General features: G+C 36.5%; 1 protein-coding gene across 1 annotated transcript in view; it reads right to left on the bottom strand.

Moving 5' to 3' along the window:
- LDB3 (LIM domain binding 3) overlaps window positions 1-13,169 on the bottom strand; it is a 121,686-nt gene that overhangs the window by 32,038 nt on the left and 76,479 nt on the right. The window lies entirely within an intron of this gene.

Here is a 13,169-nt window from a genome sequence, read left to right as displayed (position 1 = left end):
TACAAAAATAACTGATCAGTTTAAGTGCAAGCAATTGTGTATCTATGTAAGAAGTTAAGACATAGGTATTTTCATAAAGAATAGAATCCTTTAGCCTTAGACTCCTAAGTTTGAAATCCAATTAAGTAATTGAGATAGTCTCAATATTTAGCAATTTAGTGGCTATGTCCTTTCCTATTTTAAGGAATTGTGCTGGAATTTCAACACCTTTAAAATTGAAATATGCCAAATGAGAACACTTTTCTTAAGTGGGATCTAAAATTACAAAACAAAAAGCAAACATCCTCATTTACCCAACTGAACCTTCCTTCTGAAAAGTCCTTCAAAAAAAAGGCATACATGCATTTATTTACGTGGATTTGTTGGGCTCCAATCATTTTTATCTTACATTATGTCTGGAAGGCTATTCTTAATATTTTCCACATTATTAGTAGTATTTCATATATTTCTCTCTGTGTTTATGTATGTACATGTACATGTATATATGTACAGTCACATACTCTTAGTTTAGCTCCAATACAGTTATAAAAACCAGTCCAGTTTACATCAGCAAAGGTTTGGGCATAGGTGTTCTCTACCAGTTTTTAAAACCTCTAACTAAAATGTGACCCCTAAAATACATGAATTGAAGCCAGATTTTCAAACCCAGAAATAGATCTGAAGTGACCCTCAGATGTGGCTGTCTGACTAAGAATGTTATTATGGTCAGAATGGAAGAACCTGTCTTGAAAGTAAATAGCCCAATAAGATCAATTGGTTCACCACTCTAAAGCAATGAGAAACCAAACACTACTTTATGGTAACCAAGCCGTGAGTTCACTGGAACGTAAGGTATAGGAAAGCCAGGATGAAACAAGAAGAGGATGGATTAGAAACTGTGCATGTGTTGGGGGAAGTGTTAGTATACTAAGAGCCATAATCATGCGAGAATGTTAAAAAACACAGTCACAGCCTGAAAAGAATAAAGCATTGTTTATTTCCAGTGTTACCAAATATTCTGTGAGAAATCATAGTCAAGATCAAGAGGCAGGCAGCTGGGGTCAGGCAGAAGCAGTGTTAGGCCTCTGTTGTTGCTATTAATCAGATCCAAACTTTTCTGCTCCACTAGCTGTGGCTATACTGAAGAATGCAGAAAAACGTCACTTGACTGAGGTCAGGATTTCACGAAAGCTTTTTCCATGTGCGTACAAGTATAGGATAACATTGAGTGATGATGGCAGGGGAGTTGTGAAGGTTAAAAAGAGAGAGAGAAGTATAGTAAACATACTTCCACAGAATAAAACAAAGGAAAAGGCAGAGAGTAAAGGGAAAGATGAGCTCAAAGGCACACAATACTTCTTCACAGTTTTACTTCCAGGAACTATTTCTCTTCCCAGTCAACAGAAGTAATTCCCCTTTGACTGACAGTGAGAAAGGCTCAAGATCAGATGTGTCTCTTACTGTCAATACTTGCATTTTGAGGAACAGACTATTGGATTTCCAGCCTTTAAAATCAAACATTTTTTTGCTAACTAAATGCAGAATTAATTTTACTTTTGAGTCAAATACATCCCTGGGGCAGGCTCAGTGAAGTCAATACCTTCACAACATGAAAGAATTTGGCTCAGAATATTATGAGCAGTTTGTATCTCTGTGGCTATTCAGGCTGCTCAAATAACTGACAGTAGTGGATAGTAGTTTTGAGTGATCTGGGAGAGATTTAATATTAATGTTTTTTTTGTCTGCAGCCCTTTTAGTCCCCAGCTGAAATGCCTTTTGATAGAAGGGCCTTAGTCAATGACTGTTCTGAAAGAACAGTGCAACTCCCACACATTTTATTCAATAATGGACATATATCTCAAACAAGATTTATTTATGCAATATACTGTCTTCCCAATTACACAGTATATTATACAATGGAAATTATGAATGTTTCCTTCTCATAAAAATATGCTACATGATATGGTCATAAAGATAGAGTGAATGAAGCGATAGAAATAGTCTTTCCCTCCCACGCACTAGCAAGAATTATAATAGTTTGAGTAATGAAATGTAAAATTCACTTGCAAGCCAAGTTTGTGTGTGCTATTGGATCCCAAAAAGAGCCTAAGGAAACTTCAGAGAGTTTCTAATAAATGAGTCTGTTGAATCTGAACTGTATGTACTGGACATTGGAATACTTTCCCATTCTATTTTGGTTTTGGAAACCAAACATAAAAGATTCCCAAACAAGCATGTACATGTAACAGATGACCTGACGTGTGGAGCTTGTGCACCTTCCATCTACCTTCTCCTTAGAGAATAACAGATCTAGACTCTCTCTCTTGAATAGCTCCTCTCTGTTCCATTAAAATGTTGTAGACACAGAATCATTTAATCTGTAACGAAGATCTGATGACATAAGGAACATTAGGCATCCTAAGAGACCACATGGCCCTTCAACACTTCTCTGTCTTTCAGTACTGAAGCAATAAGTGAATACTATAGTTGATTTTTTTCTCCATATTCTCATGGAGCAACACAATATTTTTCTCATTTTACAAATGAGGAACTAAAACTTAATAGAATTGCTCATGGTCAAAAAGAAGGTCCACGGCAGGGCAAAGAACTGAAATAAGCTCTCCTGAATCCCAACTGAGTATTTAAAATATCAGCTCACCCTCTTTAAAAAGAGATTATGATTTTTTAAAAGAAGTATTACTATTCAGTTTATCAGTATTTTCCTGTATTGATCATCCAATAGCCTTCTATCAAACCTGACAGGTATATATTGGCCTTTTTTTAAAGAGGAAATAGTTTTAAGACTTACAGATTGTCAGGGTCTATATCTATTGAAATTAAAAATTCTGTTTTTCTAGTAGTATATTGTGGATTTGCAGGACTTGTCCTTATTAGACTTAAAATAGCTTTCATCCTAACATGTACTAATATTTACATAAGCATATTTGCCTGCAAATAAAATTTCCTTTTAAGAAGCAGAAGTCGCAAAATAATTTTTCAAAAAATTTTTATAGGGTGTTTGGGAATAAAGTTGTGTTAAAGCTATTTCATTATTGCCTTCCAAACATTTTTGTCTCAAAGGCATGAGATACTGACATTGTTGGAAACTGGACACTGAGCTAGATTAACTGCTGTTCTGATCCAGTGAGGCTATTTCTACCCCTCTGTGTTTGCAGCTGAGAATTTTTCCATGGTCAGATGAATATAAAACTATTGAGACTGTTTATCTTTTTTTTTCCCCCCAAGCTATGTTTTTGTTATCTTAACAAAGACACCATAAGACACAGAAAGAAATCATAGGCAGTTAACTGGAGAGAACAGAAGACAACTATCATGCTGGTTTAGTTAAAACTTTAGCATGGGATCAGAAAAAAGGGGTAGAAGAAGAGCTAGTCTCTCTACATACAGCAGCATCGGTGTTGATGAAAGTTAAGATAACTCTTTTCCAAGATTTACATAGTGATATTTGGCATGCAAGTATATGTACTCGAATTTATCTTATTGGTAAACACATCACTTTGAAAAGAACAAAGACGTCAAAATTCTGAGTATGTGGAGCAATTTGAGCTGGAATATATTTCAGATAATTATTCCCTATGTTGGCCTTAAGTTTGCAGTTGGCTTTATCTGAATGGTTCCCTCTAGCTTTTTATAGCCCACTGGTAAAGCACAGGTATCTGCCAGCAGGCATATGAACACAGGATCAGGACTTTCAGTTTGTGTTTGTGACCATTATAGACAAAGACAAAACCAATGCACAACAAGTTTAGGTATTGTACACCAGGAAATTATTATTATATGATGAGAAAGTGTTCTTTCTCATCATGACTTCACTTTTCTCCAGGAAGCTGAGAGAAGAACAAGAACCCATAGATCTCAATTTCAGCTGGTAGTTTTTTAGAGCTACTTTTTAATTTGTGCACATCGATGGTAAGAGAATTCATACTTTCTCTACATGGTATTATCCTAAGTTTGAAGCTGCATCTGAAATATACTACTGTGTCTTTTCTATTCAGTTCCTGAACCAAACAAGTAAGCAGTATGAATTAGAGCCGTTGTCATTCTTTCAGAATGTGGATTACATTTTATTTCATAAATTCTCTTAAGGATTTTCTACCTTTCCTCTCTCTCATTTGTAATCATATAAAATTCTGGGTCAACTACAACAAATGCTTACGTGGAAATGAACTATTAGGAAGTTATTAGTATTTAGCGTAATTTTGCTGACATTAATGCAATTTAGAAGCAGAATAAAAGGAAGTAGTGCCAGTGCTATGCTATCAGCCAGTTCTCCAGCTCACCCTAAACAAAGCTCTGGGAGCCGGTCTGATGATCCACAGACCACGAGTGAGTACCTCTGGGTTACACGTGCTTGCTGGAAAGCCTGCTACACGCAAGCACTGCTTTTTCCTTGTTGGACTGAAGGCAATGCAAGGGATTAGTCAGAGAGAAAGTTAGCATTGTGCACTGGTACCTTGGTTAGCCATCTACATCAGCAGAAGGATGCATATGAGAATCTTAAAGGTTGCACAGTAGGAATGAAAGTGATGTTAACTTCTGCCCATGCAAAAGTTAAGTGCTGGACAGGAACATGCAGAAGACTGAGATGGTAAAGATGAGATGTTAAATATAGGTCAGTACACACACCCTCACACAAAATTGAATCTTGAGCTTTAACAAGCTCTGTTAGTTTATGCATTGCTTTCTCTATGAACTATGTTGAGAAAAGCTTCATGGTATTTGCTGATTTCATTTGGAGGCCTCACTCTTTCAATTTTAAGTGAGTACATTCAAATGGATACACCATACCTTATGGTCACCATCTTTGATCAATTGGTTCTACAGAGAACTGGCTTGAAAACAGGGAATTTATGCTCTCTCAATTCATTTTTCCCACAGAACTTCCAGGATTATTTGAGGGAAGAAAGACATTGTATTTGAGCAATTTTCCCTTCTGGTTTCACCCAGAATTCCATAAAGACAATTGAGTTAATTCACTATTCCTACGTTTTTGTCACTCTTTGGGTGCTACAGGGTAAGTGGGGATCAGAATAGATTAAACCTATGTGCTCATTATTCTTTTTTGCAGTTATGTTCCTTAAATGAGAAAGCTACCTATAGAAGTCTCCTTTATTTCATGGGCTGTTGTGGAAAAATAAGGTATATCTTTCAAAAGGATGTTGGTAATCTGATTAGCGTACAGATAGGAAGTTTTTGGCGATTGGGCAGGTCAGCAACGCTAATCATTGGAAATTCTGGCAAACCAATCAAAGTGCCTTAGCTTGTCTTCATGGTGTCAGATAGCTTTGATAAGCAGCGGTAGAACAATGTTATTGTGCTCGAGAGCAAATTTTAGTCAATTCATTTTCATATATATTGCAGAAAGCTGTTGATTAAAGGCTGATTAAAGAAAGTCATTATCTGGTACTACTATGTACTATACCAAAATTCTAGCTTTTTAACTTTGCAAACTAAAATTTGTACAAGTATCCATGTATTTTCTGATACATGTAACAATAGTGTAATGATAGTCCCAGTCACTGAAACTCATGGTAGACACTGCTAAAGAAGCCACAAAATCAACTTAATCCCTGCGGGAACTTGAGTGCACAAGTGAAAAATTGTTGTCACCTCTTCTGCCCCTGGAGAAGGCTTCAGACAGCTCTGTGATAAACAAGAGTTGGACTTTTCAAAAGTGATAAAGTAGTCCCTAAAATACTTGTTCCTCACTGCTGAAGATACACTTCACACAGTTGTGCATAATGACAGAGAAACCGCAATGAAAAGAAAGCGATCTCTGTATTTATTACATAGCAAAAACTTACTCTCCTTCCCATGCAGGCAGGGGTGAAAAGAGGGAGGCAAGGGAAGGAGCCACAGAACCTTTCTGCTTTTGTAATTTCTTCATGCATGAAAGGAAGAGAGGTCAAGTTCTCATGCCTGCTTTCCTACAGTCACACTCTAGCCACGTCCCATCAGCGCACAATGCATGCAAGTCAGTATTCCTGCCGCAAACTAAGCGCCGTAGGCGGTGAGGAGGAGACCATTTGAGTAGAAGGCAAGGCAGCAGTATTCAGGAAACAGGTTAGTTTAGATCAAACGGTCTTATACCACAGCAGAAAATGAGCATTTCCCTGTGTCATAACCAGACAAGCAGATTTACCTGGAAGGCCTTTTGGTTTTGATTTCCTACTGGCATCAGCTTTGCTGTATCTTCATTAAATGCTTATAACACTATGCTTTACTGGCAATATTGTGAAGGGCAGGGGGTTAATATCACTATGCACATCCTGCATTTTACTTTATTTTTGGTACAGTGGTTATTTAGAAGACAATATTGTCACCAACCATTGTCCTCTACTCAGAGAGCAGTCATGATTCAAAATATATTCAGCGTAGGACAGATAGACCTGCCTATCATCAGTGCTATTTTAAAGAATTACATGACTCATCGAGTCTTCAGTCAGGAACCTATTTGAAGCCTCACTGTCATTAACTGAGACTAATATACCTAGGCAAACCAGCAGACTTCTGCAAATGGTCAAGAAACACTGCAAAATGGGGTTGGTCAATCAGAAGCAACAAACAGTGAGATAAGCCTGGACATATTAAAAATAGGGCATAACCAGGCCAGACTTGACCTTTTGCTAGAACAAAGCTAGTGGTTTCTTAAAGCTGTTAATGATTTCTTATCAGGCCTATGCCTGTTACAGTCTCTAGCAATGAGATGTAGTAGAATGACAAATCCAGCCCAATTTCTCCACCTTACAGAAGAAGTCTGCCTCCTACTCAGGAGGGAAAACCAAGGCCTTTTAATAGTTATATAAAGAAAGATCCATAACATTCGTTTTCTGGGCTTGAAGATCGCCATGACAACATAAGGCAGATTTTTGAGGAGTAAGAGTTAAGGAATTACTAGTCTAAATATAAACAAGAAACTGGATAGAAAAAAATTGACTGACAGTTTAATTAACAAAGGCCATCACTTGGGAGATTTTTTTGAGAGGGACTGGACTAAGCAGTAGAAATATGCTGTAGTAAACAGTCTTGCCTTAAGGATTCCTTCACAAAAGTTCTTATCTTTGCAAAAGTTCCAAGTTACCAACTATTGAAGATTTCTTCTATTACTTTTTTTCTGTAATTACATAAAGAATTGAAATTCTACAAGCTTGGAGAGTATTTAGATTCTATTTTGTATCCTCCAGGAAAAAGGATTACAACTATTTCTCTATCGGATTACATGGTTTATATGTACTGAATTTTTATCATTAAATCCACTGAAGCAGAGTTAAGGGGAAGGGGTTCCTTAGTTACATCTGCATTAATTTCATATCTGATCAAACTATGCTTTTCTGATTATTAAAAAATACCTTTAAAAATAACATTAAGTGTAAGCATTGAGATATAATCTAGACATTTTCTTTTCCATTACACTACATGCACTAGGACTATTTGAAAAACAAATAGTATCTGTATTATGTTCATAAAACATTAAGGATACACAATTCCTATTTAAGTGAAAACGCTGTATTATTACTTATTCAGAAAACCATTTAATTTTGTTGAAAATTAGAATGTGAAGGTATTTTTACTTAGGTACATTTGATGCTTATGAAAAAAAAGGTCAATTGTCTATTGATATTTTAAATTCTATCAAAATTTCCCATATATAAATAAAATCCACCCACTCTGAACCAAAGTTTGATCTTAGCAACATTCAGGAAAAAGTTAAAATGTTTTCTTATTTCATGCAGTTATGCTGATTTTCCACAGGCACTAATGAGATGGTATAATCAGAATCTGTGTTTCCATAAGGAAAATATAAATGAATGTTTTGTATTAAATGGCATGCTTACTGAATTGCTATGGTACTTATCTAAGAAAAGTGAAATGCATTTTAAAAGAAACTAGTGCTCATGTACTCTTAAATAATACTGAAAAATTACTATTTTTTTTAAAGTATGATAGCTAGATTTTTTTTCCTTTAAAGACTCCAGTATTTGGTTGATTCATGCAAAATCCTCCATGAACGGTAGTTTTTCCTTCCTTTTATAACACAGAAAAACAATGGGAGTTTAAATGAACTTTGTTCTTATATGGACTGCTGACATAAATTCCAGATGTTTGGAAGCAGCAAAAAGTATGAAAGGTTCCATCTAATCTCATGCACTAATCTCTCTGATCAGAATTACTGCTACCAGATAAAGGTACCTAATTTGCAGTTTATAGAAGTTAATGAAAAAAAAAAGAAAATTGAGGGCTGTAGGCTGGGCTTGCAACAGAATCAACCTTCCATTGCAGAGACCAGTGTTTTATCACCAGAAACTTTTGCTTCTATCAACGCTAAGGACTCGTAATGCAGATTGTTGAGGGCTAACATCAACTGTTCCTATGGAAACCACAAACAGTTTAATTTAGTTGCATTTTCTGTTTCACTTAATGATCAGAGCATAAACTAGAAAGGGAAGTGACATTGCTCTTCATGTACTGCAAACAGAAAATAGAAATATTTGGGGCCTTTGGTATACGTTTGCCATATCTTCATTGACACAGCTTAAAAGCAAAACATTGTTGTAGTGTTGAAACAAAAAGATCCCATTCTAAGCACCAGCAATGCCTCATGGGCACAAATTAATACATTGTTGCCAGAGAATGCATATTATTCAAATGGCAATGCTAAATGATATTATCAATAGGTTGTCATCTAACATCTCTTAATTATGCTTTGTTTTCATTCACACCTATTTGTTCATTTCTGTTGTTGTTCTTTCAACTGCTTTGTCAGGTTTATTCTAATTCAGATAACTTAAAGGTCAGTAAGAATTATAGGTAATAGGGGAAAGCTTTTTGACCAAATTTTCTATTGTGGAAAGAAAAGTTCTTCTTTCAATAATCAGTTGAAGCAGTTATTGTTTTAAAACAGAATAAAGTACTGTGTAAAACAGGCACATAATTATTTTAGTTTTAAAACTTTATTTCAGGTAAAGCATGCTGCTATATACAGAAAAAAATGTGGGTCAAAGCAAGAGCAATACAGAATGGGCAACATATTCCTTAAAACTTACAAGATGCTTTTAAAAACTTCAGTGCACCAGTAATACTATATATTCTACTCACTCCTAAATCACCTCTAGCAAAATATCATTTCCTCACAGATCCTGAGCAACCACAGCTATCTCTAGCTTTCATATAATGACAAATTCAGGTTTCCAACAGAAAACTTACAGCAATGGTTTCAACGAATTACTTCCACCAGTATAATATATTGAAGAAATATAACTTCACATAGCTAGTATCTTATTGCAAACGGCATCATTCAACTATGCAAACTAAGTATGTTGTACATTTAGCAAAGTCTAGGCCAGGCTCGGTCAGTTTTCCTTTTCATCTCTTTCTCCTACTTAATTATCTTTACAGCAGTAAAACTCAGTAAAAGTCTCATTCTTCTTCCTCCTAAAGAAATAGTGTCAATAACTTCCCTCTCATTTTCTTCTAGAATTAAAGTCAAGAGAGTACAATAGTGATGCTTTCCTGTATACTGAAGTTACATTTGGTATAGTAAAGGATAAAAGCTATTCTACTTTATAACGAAGAACATAAACCGGCTTGTATCATTATTTTTACTTTTGGTGACAGTGAATGGATACCAGGCTAACAACAGAAATCTACTGAAGACAGGCACTCGGAGAAAGACCCTAGCAGTAAGTCTTTCCTGTGTGCATAACACTCTTAGGCTCTAACTCAAGACAGCAGTTAATTTTTTACTGTAATTCTGTCTCATGTATTTGCCTGCTAAATGTGGGCTTTTAACTTTTAACATTAAGGATTTGCGCTGATAGGCCATGATGCCAGTTGCGCAATTTGGCAAAGCGTGGGCTGTTACGTTCCGTTTCAAACCTTTCCCTGTGGCGTGAAGAAAGAGAGAGAAAGACAGAGACAGAGAGAGAGACACACACAGAAAAGAAAGAAAGGAGGGAGAAAGAAAGGGGTTAGGGACCATGGCTACCACTCCCCTGCCTTATATCTAGGGTAATGGCAATTTATTTGGATCTTTTCCTCAGCTTTCAAATCAGTGCAAAGAAGGCTGGGTGATCCTTTTTGGATCATGTATGAAAGGTTTTGCAGTTGTTAATTTCTGAGAAGTAACTTGATATAACTTCATATTCTTTGACTTGTGCTTGGTATTACAGGACTGCTTTTGCTAGAAACGCAGTGTAATCCCATTGTTTTCCTGCCGGCAGATTCTCTCGGCTTCTCCCTCCCCCCCCCGAACTGAGCAGTCAGTGAAAGTTAAGTCCATACAAGAGCAAAATTAATGCAAATATTTTCCATTCTGTAACACCTAGGTCAGCCTATATGTATCCTGCTGTCCTTCCTGTAAGGACCATAGCCACAGGTTTCAGCAGTACTTTTCTATGGCTTTTCTCAGCATAAGTGAGTATAAGTGTTGACATTTGCATAAATATTTCTGGTCATTAGTGTCAAAAAGCAGAATAACATGGGATTTTCAAAGCACAGTCCTGTGAAGTATTGGCCACCTCCTGCGAACACCCCTAGCTACCTTTGATTGCAGACTGGGGTGGTCAAGCAAGTTGTAAGCAATGTTCAAGCACCTCTCAGGATTTAATCTTTTCTAGATGTTCTATAGTTTAAATTCAGTTTTTGTAAATACAAAGGGGAAGGAGGAGGATGTGGGATAAGAGCACAGTCAAGGGGAAGTCTATCAAACAGAATGGAAAATAAAATGTTCTTGTTATTTGCAAAACGTATTTGATTCACTGCAAACAAGGTAATTTCCCCCTCATTATTTACACCCAAAATGCAAGACAATTGTGTTAATGCAGCGGAACTTGAGAGTGAAACCAGTCAAACAGAAATGAACAGACTGGGCTGGTTTTACTCCTCAGGCTGAATAAAGCACAAAACAATAAACAGAGTAAATGCCAACAAATTCACTGATATTTCTTAATCTCCTGCTCCTATTAACACAGTGTCATGCAAGTAACCATTCCTAAAGGAGTCTTGATGTATGACTTCTCAAACTATCTTTTATGCTTTTAAGTAATTAAAAGATATAAAGTATTCCTAGCTGAAATGCCGAAGATGCATGATGGCATTTTTTCAAGTTACATTGGAGCATACTAGCTACACAGGGTCTTACATGAAATTTAAGAATTCCCTTACTGCTTTAAAGATATATTCTTCCATTCAAGGAAAAGGTATTCAGAAACATCTGTTTGGCTTGAAATGGATACCATCTTTCCAGAAAATATTCCGTAACAATCATCACAACAGCAATGGAAAGTTTTCATGGCAAGTTATAATCTTACGTGTGCCTTCAAAATAGCAGTAGCATAAGCAAAGGACAATCATGCAATGCGCTCATTAATATTAACTGAAAGGAATATTTTGCCCCCTGAAAATTCCCAAGCTTTATGGATTCTGTTCAGAGCATATGTCATGAAGTTAGAAGCAGCAATCTAGAAGTGAGTATTTTTATGTAAAACAGTTCTACCAAAAATAAGCTACATGTTTTTTTTTTTCAATTTTCTTTTCCCCGGGTGTTTGGAAGAAACCTGATCACCATTTCATGCAGTTCTTGCTGACTACACTGAAGAGCTGACACAAAGAGACAAGAGAAAGCACCAGAGAGAGATCGGTCACAGCACACCCCAAGACCAAAATTCCCCACACTGTGGAATCTCTGGCAGTTTAAGTTTTGGAACGTGAAGGATTTTTCCAGAATGCCAGCACAGCGTGGGATTAATGCAGCACTGAATTTGGCAAGACTAAGGTTCCACAGTTCCATGAAAACTGAAGAGGAGTTTCTACTCCATTATTGTGCTGGAAGAGTGGAGTTAAAGTATGCATCTGATATAAGTCCTTCCATCCTTTACAAAATCAAAAGTGGCAGGGGCCTTGCCAAAAGATTAAACACAAGGGGTCCAATAGGCCCAAAAGAGCAGTATATGATGGATGCACGCATAAGCAGGTCTGTTGCTACCAAATCTGCAGTGGAGTATGTGCAACGTTTGAGGTAGGTACCAAGCCACCAAGATGGGGCAAGCACTATCAGTTAGGTAGGAAGGAGACCCCATTTCATTCCTTGCACCAGAGCTCATGCCAGTTGCACTGTGTATCCCTATGACTACCTAGTATATATTCCCTTCTGCCTCTACTACCAATGAATGCCCTTAAACCTCTTTAGGTAATACAGCTGTGCTTAAATATACTCATAACCATAACTGTCCTTGTGAAAAAAAGGATAGCACAGTGATACCTTGAAACTGCAGAAAATGTGGAAAGCACAGTGGATATAGTCACGTACTTTAAGTTACACTGAATAGAACGTGCAATTTACACATGTTGATGTGTTCCTAGATAATTATTTTCAACATATCTGATACCATGTTAAGTTTCCAATATCTAGTATTTTCCAAAGCCACAGACTACAGCTAGAAAGATTATTTCTTTAAAACAACATATTACTCTCAGATGTATATGGGGGACGGTTAAGTTCAGCACAACACTTTAAATCCCATCATAATAAGGATTTGGATGTGTGCTATTACATCAAAACAGATAATGCACAATACATTTAATAAGAATTGGGCTTGCACATTTGAGGGAAGAAATAAATCTGTGAGGGATGTAATGTCAAGCCTGATGTCAGGCACCTAGCCATGAACTTTGGTGAACTGCAATGGAAGGTTTATAGCAAACATAAACTGAAAGTATACTTATTGTATTTTCACAGAGAAGACGAAAGACATCTTTCTCACTGATTCAACATTTGTAACTTGCACTGTGATCAAAAGCTCAAAACCTTTATAGAAGGCACATGGCAGTAAAAAGAAAAAAGACAAAGAAGAGAAAGTGGATTGAGTATCAAACACATCACAAACCCAGCCAGCGGCTTAGAGTAGCTAACGCGATAGAGGGATTTGAAGTACGCAAACAGAAAATCAGGCTTGCATGCAGGGTGCTCCAATTCAACTGCAATTTTTAAGCTCAATATAAGAATCTCTAATAAATCTATTTCCCGGCTGTGCAGGACAACATAAGATGATGATAAATCTTTAATTCCTTATTATATTTCTGAACATATCCACTTTTTCAGTGTTTTTGGTAGATCATACAAAACAAATACATTTATCCACTAGCAAAAGCAGTCCTGTGCTTCCATATTC

This window comes from Calonectris borealis, chromosome 7, assembly GCF_964195595.1.
Source record: "Calonectris borealis chromosome 7, bCalBor7.hap1.2, whole genome shotgun sequence".
Lineage (NCBI taxonomy): Eukaryota > Metazoa > Chordata > Aves > Procellariiformes > Procellariidae > Calonectris > Calonectris borealis.
The sequence above is the reverse complement of the archived record's forward strand: the minus strand, read 5'-3'. Positions and strand labels throughout refer to the sequence as shown.